This window comes from Rhipicephalus microplus, unplaced genomic scaffold (assembly GCF_043290135.1).
Source record: "Rhipicephalus microplus isolate Deutch F79 unplaced genomic scaffold, USDA_Rmic scaffold_27, whole genome shotgun sequence".
Taxonomy (NCBI): Eukaryota; Metazoa; Arthropoda; class Arachnida; order Ixodida; family Ixodidae; genus Rhipicephalus; species Rhipicephalus microplus.
In genome coordinates this window covers 5,747,913-5,760,938 of record NW_027464600.1, presented here as the reverse complement: position 1 = coordinate 5,760,938, position 13,026 = coordinate 5,747,913, and the positions used below count along the sequence as shown (strand labels likewise).

At 48.7% G+C, this 13,026-nt stretch overlaps 1 pseudogene; it reads right to left on the bottom strand.

Moving 5' to 3' along the window:
• Positions 1 to 10,928: 10,928 nt before the first annotated feature.
• Positions 10,929 to 11,495, bottom strand: LOC142786659 (Y-box-binding protein 1 pseudogene; annotated as a pseudogene).
• Positions 11,496 to 13,026: the final 1,531 nt, after the last annotated feature.

The window sequence follows — 13,026 nt, the reverse complement described above, 5'->3', positions numbered from 1 at the left end:
CTGGAGTATATGGTGTCAAAACATGGCACTCAAAGCGGGCTTCAGACTGCGAAAATTGAATTTATTTATTTATTGCTCTAATTATGGATTTAATTGAAAAGCATGCTGCTTTTGCCTGACCAAACGTAAATGTCAATTATGGCGAGCCGCGTTTTCATGGAGACAAGTAGTAAACACACGCTCATGTGCTTGAATTGCATCTGGTGTCTCAGGTAACTTAGCAGCGTGGCGTTTTGGGCTAGTTGAAAATTATTCCTCGTTTTTTTTGTCCATTTGTCGTCGTTCTGAACTCGCGCTATAACAACCGCCGGGTCTTTCAGCCACGGTTTACGGTGTATTTACAGAGCTTCTAGCGTGTATGAAATTTCACACTTCAGTGCTGTAGCATGACAATGTGTAGAAGTGAATCGCCTACTTTCACCGCCAAATCAAACCTGTAAGGCAACTTACGAAAATGGTCGCGAAACGATTGCTTACACCGTGAAAGTCGAATAAACTATTTTTTCCGAGATGTCCGATTTGCAGTGATCGTACAGCACTCACAGTGTCATCAGACATAGTGCGTGACAGTAGTTATCGCGAGGTTTCGAGTTGCGTTGAATTCACCAGAACTTGAAGGTATGCTTTCGTAAACCACCTTTTCCTGGAAGGCGCTCTAGTATCAAAGTCCGCATTAGGGAAAGCGATCTATATGCTGCATCTATTCGCCGTAATAACCAATGTAGCGAATCGTCATGTTCGGAACGTGAACGATTATGGGCTATCGAGAATAATGTTCAGAGTTCCTCGATAAGCGCAGGGTTGTCTATTAGGGGTGGGCTGCTGCACCTCAGCATCCTTCCTTCCCACTGCTCTGGTCTAGTCAGTGGATGAAAAGATGGAGAAGAAGCGATAATAGGCTGCTTCTCACTGCCTGTGTTCTTTTTTTCGCTCTGTGAAGATTAACGCAGGCAGAGGATAGTTTTTAAAATCCAGCATCAAGCGTTGTCGACTGCCACTATCATCGAAAAGGTGCATAGTTAACCTTGTTCAATGAAAAATGACGGTACAGGTTCGACATAATAAACGAACAAGGTGTTGAATCAGCACATCGCACCCCACCCCACTAGTGGGCATGCCTATGATTTCAGCATCGGAATAAGCGGCGATCAGTGCGTAAGTATTACCACTCAAAATCATTACATCAAAGAAGGGTGGCTCTCTAGTTAGTACTGATTACGAAGCATCTCTGGGTGCCCAACAGTGCGGATCTCTTTCCTCAGCTGCCCAGAGTTTGTCACGAATCATTTAATCCACGCGCAAGAGTCATTACCAAAATTGATGACGACCCCCGAGCGCAACTTCCGTGCTGCGCCGGAGGGTGCATCGTGGAGATAGCCTTGATAAAGGCAGCTTATTAGTATCTATTTTAGTTATTTTGCTTGGTTATAATAGACCGTTGCGTAAGTGTAGATCCCAAATTCATATATGCTTGCACAGGTCACAGATATACCGGGAACTCGGCCTATAATCACCGCATACGGTTTCTTTCAACTATAAACTATTTTCGTGTCTCGTTGGGCCTCCCTTATCTTGTCATTAAGTGGAGATGGCGCTTCGTGATTAGCAGGAACTCTAACGTTTCCTGCTAAATGAAGACGCGGCAGAAATTTCTAGCGATTCCAATTGATGGATGCGGTAAACCTTTTGCCGGTCGGAGACTCGCCAAGCTTTCTGAGATGAACTTTGCAGCTGCACATATCGTGCGATTACGAACATGGCTCTTTGATCGAAGATGTACGTTTTACCGAACGACAATCGCTGGAAAATATCACCGTACATTTTGGTACAATAATACCATGCTGCTTTTGCCAGCTAGTGCACGTCTTGCAAGTCCTGATGTCTCGTTATTATTTTAAGGATGTTCTGGACGTTCGACTGCGAAGGAATTGAGGAAACACTGATAAGAAAACTAATCGAAGAGCTAGACTGTCTGGTTGTCAGACTGTGCTTGCTCGTGCGTGCTCTTTTCTTTCCCGGTCCTTGTTGCGCGCAAGAATGTTAAAAGATGTGTAAGATAATGTTTAATTCTTCCAGCTTCTATTGGTACCCGCTGCACCTGTGTTCTTTTGTTTTGTGGGCAGGGCACGTTAGGGGCTAGGTTTGCAGTTCACGTGGCGTCGTTCAAGTGGCACGATGCTTCAGGTAAAGCACTCAATACAGGCCATAACAAGGCGAGTGATGCAAATCCACGAATGGCAATCGCTGGGAGCCCGTGCTACGCACTTCCACAGATTTCACAGCTGTGGATCGGCCAATTTTTTTTTTCATATTGTTCCCGATTTCGGAACAGCTTTCTTAATCGACCACGATGGTTCACAGGTTGTGGAACTTTGGTGCTGAACCGACAGTCACCGGTTTGATCCTGGCCGTGGTGGTCACGTTTCGATGAAGGCAAAACGATATTTCAGCGCATGTTAAGGAACACCAGGTTGTGCAAACAATATCTACGTCTTGGCATGTAAAACTGCGTATAATGGAATCCAAATGGATCAGTTCAGTTGCTTGTCATGGGAGTGTGCACAGAAGAAGGTTACCGTCAACATTTTGCAATTTCCCATCCAAGACTCAACTACGATTTTACTGCTTTCAGAGCTCCTAAATGTTGTCTACATTCCAGTTATGGGGTACGAACATTGTTGCTTAATGTTAACATCCAGCGTGAGCAGGAGATTTCATGTAACTTCGCTTAAACAAAACTAAAGGAAGCAGTCCCCCTAATGTTTTCTCAAAAGAGAAAAACAGTGTATTATTCAGCAATACCACGTACTAAAGACATATGGATAAAAAAAGATAAATGAACCATCACTAGTTATACGGTCGCAAAAAGCGGAAATAGCCACCGTTAACATTACGTCACAAATAAACAACTGTTTTTTTCGGTTTTGATGCTCAGTTGAGCGTATCAATCAATCAATCAATCAACCAATCAATCAATCTATCTGTCTATCTATCTATCTATCTATTTATCTATCTATCTATCTATCTATCTATCTATCTATCTATCTATCTATCTATCTATCTATCTATCTATCTATCTATCTATCTATCTATCTATCTATCTATCTATCTATCTATCTAGATTTGTCAGCAAGGGACGGCTTACTGCTCTCCCATAGTTGAGTACCAAGGACTCAAAATCGTTAAACATTTTTTAAATGCGAACCATATCTTAGCGAACTTCGGCAACTTTGAGCGTATCTATCTATCTATCTATCTATCTATCTATCTATCTATCTATCTATCTATCTATCTATCTATCCGCTTACGACTTTTAGCTCTCCTGGCTATTTCGATAATGATATCAACACCAAACTTGGTATGCCATAACATGACTGTATGGCTAGCATGAGTGACTTGTCATAACATGAAAATCATAACATGAATGTTATGAATTTAATGATTTACATTTCATGGCCATGCGGCTCTTCCGGTGGTTTCGTTCACATCACATGTTGCGAAATTTGCATGGTATGACATGACTGCATGGCGAACACAAGTGCCAGACCCTATCATGACGCATGTCATGTAAAAACATGACTACATGCCACGCTCATGGTGCGCTCGTGGTTATTTCAACAGCACATATACCAAACTTAGTATTACAGAACGTGGATGGATGACGAAGGTATGTGACTGGTGCAATCATGATAATCATGAGGCGCGCGTCATGTAAAAACGTAACTACATGCTACGCTCATGATGCGCTCGCGACCGTTTCACTAGTTTCACATGTATTAAATTGGGTATTACGTGATGTGAACCAACGACATAGGTATATAACATGTCCGAACATGACAATCATGACATGCGCGTCATGTAGTAACATGACCACATGCCACACTCATAATGCGCTCACGATCGTTCCGCTAGCTTCACATATAACCAATTTGGCATTACGTCACGTGAATGGATGAAGAAGCTATGTGACTGGTAAACATGATAATCATGAGATGCGTGTCATGTACGAACATGACTACATGCCACACTGAAGGCACCGACACACTTCGGCGTGATGTGCACGTGTGCGCCGGCATTCATTTCGTCGAGTCACGCGGGCGATGCCACGCCAGGCACCGATAAGCAGTCGCGCGTCGCGTTTCGTTGCTTTGACTCGTGCGCGTTTGAGCGCGCCCGGCATCCCTTCGTCACGAAGGCAGACGAGGTGCTGTCTGAGTAACGTCATCGGCGCGAAATGCAGCATGTCGCATTTCGCACCAGTTTCCGCCGAGCCGCACCGATGGACGCTGGTCGCGCCTGGCATCAGACTATATAAAGTGCCGCGCGTTGTGCTGTCTTAACGTCGCTGCGGCCGGCGTGGGTGCGCGTTAACGTTACGTAGGAGTATACTGGGCTGTTCAGAAAGCGCTAGTCGCCATTTCGCTACCTTCACATATACCAAATTAGGCATTACGGGACGTGAATGGACGACCAAGGTAAATGACGCGTCCAAACATGATAATCGTGAAATGAAAACCATCTACGGCATAATATACCGCCACCTCGTAACGCTGTGACGATTTTAATGTGACATATCAACCTTCCCCATTCGTGCATCGCATATCATTGATTCCAACTGTACGTGGAGTCTGCCAATTTTTTTTTCTTATCACAGTCTTCTTGCGAATGTTTCACACGTATAGTTACCTCTCGGGAGCACGTCTTAATCCTGGAAAAAGCAGGGGACTGTGCTTTGGAGTGCCCATCGATGAGTTCCCTGATGGTGTCGTTGAGCATGCGAGTAAAACGCGCCTTCTCAATGTGTCGCACGGGACGGCTTTATGCTCTCCCATTATAGAGTACCTAGTACGCTAAATCATTACCCACTTTTTCTAAACACACCTAAATATCGGTAGTGTCATAGGTAGCTATGCTTAGCAGCCACCTCTACAGCATAAAAGTAATTCGGGGCATCCATGTGCCACTGTGGCACCGCATAGTCGATACGCCATTTCGTGCCTTCGTCTACGCGTGCCAACCTAACGAAGCGGCATTGCAAAAAGACTTCCTGCACACTGCCGTAATACAGCTGACCCGATGTACCTCACCGTAATGACTTCCTCCGCTCAATCACGTCCAATTCGTGACGCGACAACTTTGATCTCCTTCCTTATCTCTTCTTTCGCCTCGTTTACGCTGCGAGAGTCAACGCATGCTCACTAGGCGGAAGAGCAACAATCGTATAAGAAACGCTGAGGAAGAAAGTGAAATCGTAAGGTAGATATCTGCCTTAGTTTTATATAGGTAAGCGTGTAAGTGAGCCTTCGCAGTCGTGTTTGACGAAGTGATTTGTTTATCTATGTACAATGTTCTGGAGATTATAAAGTGCTGGGAAACGCCGGCAACCTCGGCAACCGTTCAGTACATATAAATAGAAAGTTCTGTGACAGTGGATTTAAATGGTACATCTTAATTGCACCAATTTTTGAGGTCACTTGCGCGTCATGACAAAAGTATCAAGAGCTGGCGCACTATATGTGCCGACTGCGCATTACTTGTATTTCCGCCCGCTTACTTCCTGAATGTACGATGACCCAACCCACCTTACACTGCATCCCAGTTAATATATACTCATTTCTTCACTATTGGTCTCCGGGTGGTGGTGGTGAAAACATTTAATAACCATTAAATGGTTACAGACAGGTGATTGGGTTGGGGCCTTATTGGCCTCCTACCCTCACAGCACTAGGTGGAACCCCTATTCCGGGGCTCCATTGGCAAGCAACGCCGCCCACGCACGTTGAACCAGAGCCTCTTGGGCCTTCAGGTCTTGACAGCCGAGCAGGGCCGCCTCCCAGTCCTCTCTCGTGGGATTGGGGTTGGGGGGGGATAGATGGATTAGACTGGCACGCCCAGACGATGTGAAAGGTGTCAGCCACATCAGCACAGAACTGGCACGTGCCATCAAAGGATGAATTGAAATGTTTTAGCACCGCCGGGCACAGTACAGTATTGGTAAACAGTTTTAAAAGGAGGCGCTCGTCAGCGCGATGCAGTCCCTTACAAGGGTCTGGATAGCGCCGGTGCTCCTCCTTGTAGTAATTGGTAATATCTTTGAATGAAAGGGCCGAATTGTCTGATTGCGAGTAGGCTTCCAAAGACAGGGAGATAGCCCGGGAAGAGAGTGCGCGGGCGGCCTGATCGGCCTGTTCGTTACCCCTGAGTCCTTGGTGACCGGGTGCCCAAACCAGATTTCGCGGAGTTGGATTAACGTATCGGCAGCTAGGTTCCAGTATGCGCTGAGCAAGCGGTGAAGCCCACCCTAGCTGATAGTTCCGACAGGCCCCTCGTGAGTCGGTGATGATATGCTTAGAAGAGGGATAGGTGAGAGCCAGAGCGATGGCAACCTCCTCCGCGTGTGTTGCGCTGTAGGCTTTGAAATTGAGCCCGTTTACGGTGTTTGCGTTGTGTATGACTGCGGCAGTATACCACCCCCCATGGTGCGGGCCGGCAACGTCCACGTAGCACACGTGTTCCTCTTGACCAAAGTGTCGCTGCAACGCTTCCGCGCGCGCCTGGCGGCGACCACTGTGGTTTTCTTTGGACATGTTGCGGGGAAGGGGTCGGACCCGGAGGGCGCGTCTCCAAGGTTCTGGCACTCTCACCCTTTCCTCAATATAGTAATCGTGTTTGATGTGTATTCGGTCCAAGAGGCGGCGACCGGAATGGGTCTGTGCAAGGCGCGTGTATTGGTTAACGAGGTGGGCTTCTCGAAGTTCCCGGTAGGTATTCACCACGCCTAGGGCCAGAAGTCTCTGGTTGGACGTGGTGATAGGGAGGTCGAGAGCCCGCTTGATAACTTTACGGTGGATGACCTCGAGTTGATCATCCTCGTGTTTGCGTAGGTGCAAGTAGGGAGTCGAGTAGAGTATTCTACTCGTTAGGAAAGCATGGGCAAGCCGCATTGCATCCCTGCTTCGTAATCCGCCCCGCTTGTTGGAGACCCGGCGGACCATACGGCCCACTTGGTCTCCCACCGTGCGAAGTTTGGCTATTGTGCTGTCGGCCTTGCGTTGGTGGTGTATGAAGAGGCCAAGGACGCGGATCTCCTTGGCCTCACGGATCGGTCCCGAGGGAAGACTGATATGAAGCTGAGTTGTGTCCTGAGGGGAGGGACGTACGTGCACAAATTTTGACTTAGCCGGGGCATACTGGAGTCCGCAGTAGGTTGCGTAGTCGTCGACTACAGTCGCTGCTGCTTGCAGGCATGACTCCATGTGACCCAGGTTACCTTGCGTGGCCCAGATCGTGATATCATCCGCGTAAAGAGCGTGATGTATCCCTGGTAAAGAAGCCAATTTGGGGGGAAGATGAAGCATGGCTATATTAAATAGGAGAGGAGAGAGGACCGCGCTTTAAAGAGTTCCCCTCGAGCCGATGACGTAAGGCCCATGTTCCTCATCTTGTATGCGTATGTAGGCTCGACGGTCTGTAAGAAACTGTCTAACATAATTGAATGTTTTATAACCACAGTTGGTCTGACTGAGGTGGTCAAGGATTACCTCATGCTTCACGTTGTCGAATGCTCCTTTGAGATCCAAGGCCAGGACTACCTTGTCATTTTGGGGGCATTCAACAGGATCTAATATGTCATGGTGGAGCTGTAGAAGTATATCCTGGGCTGACTTCTGAGGGCGGAATCCAAACATGGTGTCCGCAAAAGTGTGCTGTGTTTCTAGAAACTCGGAGAGTCTGTCGCGCACCATCGTTTCCATCAGCTTGCCGACACAAGACGTGAGGAAGATGGGGCGAAGGTTCTCCACGTCAATAGGGTTACCTGCCTTCGGGATGAAGGTCACGAGAGCTGATTTCCATTCAAGAGGGAGAGGAGTTTCTCCGTCCCAAATGCTATTGATGTATTTGAGGAGCGTGGCGTAGGCTGCGTCGGGAAGATTGGCCAACAGTTTGACCGTAACCTGGTCACGCCCTGGTGCAGTGCCACGCTTCATCTTGCGTAAGGCCGCCTGGAGGTCGTGGAGCTGGAACGGGGTGTCCAACTGCGTGTTCTTTTTGCCTGCGTAGGAGTATGCGGCCGTCCGGGGGTCCTTGGTGGTGCACAGGTATCGGTCCCTGAGCGTGTTTGCCAGCTGTGTTGTCGTTCCTGTAAAGTTGTGCATGACCTTATGTAAGTGACGTTGAGTTTCCGTGCGTGTTTGTGTTGGATCGATGAGAGCGCGAAACAGGCGCCACGTGTTGCGACCAGACATCTGGCGTGCAGCCGTGTTTCACCTGTCCACCCAGTTAGTGTCGGCTAGCTGAGCAGCATATTCCGCAGCTTGCTCCGTGAGTTCTAGGATGCGTTTCTTGAGGCGTCTGTTATGTTTCTGTTTTTTCCATCGTTTGGTGAGGCTGCGGCGGGCCTGCCAAAGATGGAGGAGGTGGTTGTCCACGTTCGTTTGAGTTTCCGTGAGCTGTATCAGCTGTTCGTGTTGTTTCAGTGTAGACGTCAGTGATTTAGACCAGGTGTCGTATCCCGACTGGAGAGGGTCTACAATAGGTAGAGTGGTGCGGAAAGTTGTCCAGTCTGGGATACGAGCTTGTGTAAGTGGGCGTTTTAAGGGACGCATGTACACAGTTGTGTTTAATACACAATGATCACTACCGAGAGTGTCCTGTGTGTTCAGCCAGTCGGCATGGCGTATGTTGCGTGTAATTTTGAGGTCCGGGCAAGTATCTCGTTGAACAGAGTTGCCTACACGTGTTGGGCTGGCGGGATCAGTGTGGAGGGTGAGTCCAAGTGTAGAAAGAAGTTCCGCAAGCTTCCTTCCACGCGTGTCCTCTCGTGGGTAACCCCATAACCTGCTTGGGGCATTGAAGTCGCCGACGATTAGGAGGAGGTCTCGTCCTGCCACCTGCATAGCTTGTGTGAAAGTTTCGCTGAACGTGACGTTCTTAAGCTTTGGGGGACAGTAAATGTTTAAAATATGAACAGGTGGGTCAGATCGCCTTATAGGCAGCACCGACACCATTGTGTATGGGAAAGGCGGTGTTGTGGGGAGTGTGACTTCCTGAGCCCCGTGTCAGTTGTTCTACTAATAATTAGGGGCCTGTAACGAACTGTATAGAGAGACAAAGCACTAGACGAGACGCTCGTGTTTCTGTACGGAAACCTGCGATGACTCAATTGTCATCGGGCAGTAACGAGGCCGTTTATGCAATCACACAAAAAATGTATTTAAAAAAGACATGAAAGGTCTAATAATTAATGAAGTAAGGAAAAAAATATAACATGCTTGGAATGCTGGTGTGAGAGTCACAAGGGCATGAAAACGGAAAGAGTTCACCGGAGAGGAAGGCGGTGGTCAAGTCCTGGCGGCAAACTCAACGCTGGGAAGGGACGGCCGACGCTTGGGTAGCCTGGTAAGTCCAATGACAGCCGCGGCCAAGAACGCGGCTCACTGCGGAGGTCGTTGACCTGGAGCACGCATGGCATTTGCCATGCCTATCTCGAACGCTGGCTGGCGCTAGCTGCCATAGGTGCCGGACTCACCTGGCGGAAACGTCCTGGCGACGTTTCGCCCATGCCAGGCCCGAACGGCAAGGATGGCTGGTATGGCCCCAGGTGGGAGCCTGCTGCGACCTCGAGTCCGGAACCCGACGGGTCACTGCTCCCACACCCTGGTTCTTCAACCTTGCTTCTTCCTTCTAGCCACGTCTGCCTCACTCCTTCTTTTTCGCCCCACCACCTGCCCTCATTTTTTTCCTGCGTCGTCTTCTCCGACTGTCTCCGTGGCGCGCACTTCAAACACAATTCTATCTTCATGATCACGCACGGCCACTTCACTCATCACACATGCCCCTCCTTCAGAAAAAGTTTTTTTCTTTCAAACAAAAAACTTTCTAGCCACCTCTTAGTCGCAATCACCACGTGTCCGCACAAGACCACAGCACTGCACCAGTGAATAGAGGTGGTATATGTCCACAATAAATCTTCACACTCCCTCACACATAAAAAAAACCAAGGGAAAAACATGTAGTCAGCCATGGCACGATGACTGTTTTCTTCTGGTGAATAAACCACGTCGTTCAGAAATATACACTGTAGACAAACTGTAAACCAGTTGCAATACACTTGTGTAAAAGCTTAGGTTACAGCCTACTCAAGAAATTGCCACCTGAATTATCTGAGCCTCTAATATGTTGAATTACAAAAGAATACTCTTGTAACGCCAGACTCCATCTCAGTGCTCTGCCGTTCAGGTGTTTGGCCTTAGCTAGATATTGTAATGGTTGGTGCTCAGTTTGCACAACAAACTGCGTTCCGTACACAAAGATGTGAAACTTTTCTGTTGCCCACACTAGTGCCAGACATTCTCGTTCTATGGTGGAGTAATTCTGTTCTCGCAGCAATAGCTGTCGGCTGGCGTATGACACTGGATGTAACACCCCATGGTGGTCGTGCATGAGAACTGCCCCGATACAGGTGTCAGACGCATCCGAACGCAGTACGAATGTGCGTTTCGGATCAGGAGCTCGTACTATTGGTCCTGATGAGAGGGCCTGCTTCAGTGTCTCAAAAGCCACTTCTCTTTCTTGGTTCCAGCAGATCTTGTTCTTCTCCCTTTTCTTGGTTAATTCCGTTAAAGGCTGATTTGATTGATTTGTGAGGTTTAACGTCCCAAAACCACCATATGATTATGAGAGACGCCGTAGTGGAAGGCTCCGGAAATTTCGACCACCTGGGGTTTTTTAACTGTGCCCAAATCTGAGCACACGGGCCTACAACATTTCTGCCTCCATCAGAAATGCAGCCGCCGCAGCCGGGATTTGAACCCGCGACCTACGGGTCAGCAGCCGAGTACCTTAGCCACTAGACCACCACGGCGGGGCTTCCGTTAAAGGCTAGGCCTTTTCGGCATATCGGGGTATTAAATCGCGGTAGTATCCTGCTAATCCCAGGAACGATCACAGCTGCCTCTTGGTCTCGGGTCGAGTTGCGTTAGCAATCTTCGCCAAGGGTAGGGCCTTCCCACGCCGTCCGTGATCCACCGTTTATGAGCCGGGTCGTTCTGGTCCTGGTGTGGTGGCAGTGATCGCGATGAGTCTCGGTTTCCTGCTTCCTCCTTTCGATCTTCCCCTCGGCCACGCCTTGACGCCGGCCCGCACCTTCGTTGATTGCGACGTGGAATCCAGTGGGGTCGGAACGGGCGCCTGTTGGCCGCGTACGGGCTACCCTGAACAGGCTCACCATCGGGTCCGGTCACATTGGCTGCCTCGCAGCCCTTATCGCCGACCACGACGTCAAACTCGACGGTCTCACCTTCGCCAACGCTGCGCAGCAGCTTCCGTGGGTTGTTGCACGTGATGGCCGTCTGGTGGACGAAGATGTCCTCGTGAGTGTCGTTGCGATTGATGAAGCCATAGCCGTCCTTGATATTAAACCACTTCACCGTTCCCAGTAACCTCTCGGCGACGATAGGCTTCTTCCTGCCACTGAAACGACTCTCTTCGCCCATTGCCAAGTTGGCGGTGATCTTCGGAACGGGCCGGGTGCCGGTCACAGCTGCTGGAAGCCCGCCTGGATGAGTGATGCGGTTCTCCCTTTGCGACCATATACATGAGGCTTTCCGGGTAGTGCTGGGTATCTTGGTACACGCTTGGGTGTCGTGCCCAGTTTTACGACAATACCCACAGTATGGTTGCCTTGTCCGAGCGCGGCATTCTGAAGCTCTGTGACCGGTCTTGTCACACACAAAACATCGAGTGGAAGCCTTCGAAGTTGAATTACCGCTTTTTCCTGCAGGAGTGTTCTCCCCTTTGTCACGGAAAACAAGCAAGTTTGACTGTCGCTGAGCTTCTAAGAAATTATCGGCCGCTTCAGCTATCTCTTCAAGCTTACGGCAGTTTTTCTCTCGCAAAAATAGCGCCACCTTATCATCACAGTTGTTTATAAATTGCTCCGCTACTATGATTCCGAACTGATGAGTATTCCTTTTCTGTTTTCGACATCTCAACCCATCTGTCGAAGAAGCTTGTTAGCCTCGTTGCGTACTGCACGCCCGTTTCACCATCTTGTGGCTTGCTGTGTCGGAATTTTTCACGGTAGCCCTCCGCCGTGAAACGAAATCGTTGCAGTAGCGCCAACTTGGTTTTCTCATAATCGAGAGCCTCTTCTGGCGACAGACGACCAAAGACCTTGAGAGCCTCCCCGCTCAAACACAAACTTAGGGCCATGGCCCACTTGTTTTTTGGCCATTCTTGGCCGGTAGCAACATTCTCAAACCTTTTTAGGTATGCGTTCAAGTCGTCCCGGTTCTCGTTAAACCCTGGCATGAAATCGTGATGATTAATGGTAGGAGATTCTCGAACTGGTCGGCCTTGGCCAGCCACCACTGACTCTCTAGCGCCTTCAGCCTGAGCGAGTTGAAGACGCAACTGTATAGTCTTCTGGTATTCCTCCTGAAGTCACCGTTCTAACTCCATCTGCTCCATGTTCTCTTTCCTTGCTTCACGTTCTGCAGCCCTCTCTTCTCGAGACTCCCGTTCTTCTACCCAAGCCCTTAACTCAGCTCCCTCTAGCCCCATGCGCAACGCCAGTGCCGTTAAATCCGAATTCATCTTTGATCTGTCTTTTTTTTTAAATATAACCAGGGAACAGTAATTGTTAATGCAATAAACGGCTTCGTGCTGTCGCCTTGGACGCCAATGTAATGAGCTGTATAGAGAGACAAAGCTCTAGACGAGACGCTCGTGTTTCTGTACGGAAACCTCTGATGACTCAATCGTCATCGAGCAGTAACGAGGCCGTTTATACGATCACACACAAAAATGTATTTAAAAAAGACATGAAAGGTCTAATAATAAATAAAGTAAGGAAAAAAATTGTCCGCAGCTTCCCTCGGGGGAACACTGAGGAGGATGCGGAGCATATAATTGGTTAACGGGGTGTTAAAGTGCGACTTACTTGGGTCGATGGCTAAATTGGTTAACGTGGTTGTGAAATGGGGTGTTAAATTGCGACTTACTTGGGTCGATGGCTAAATTGGT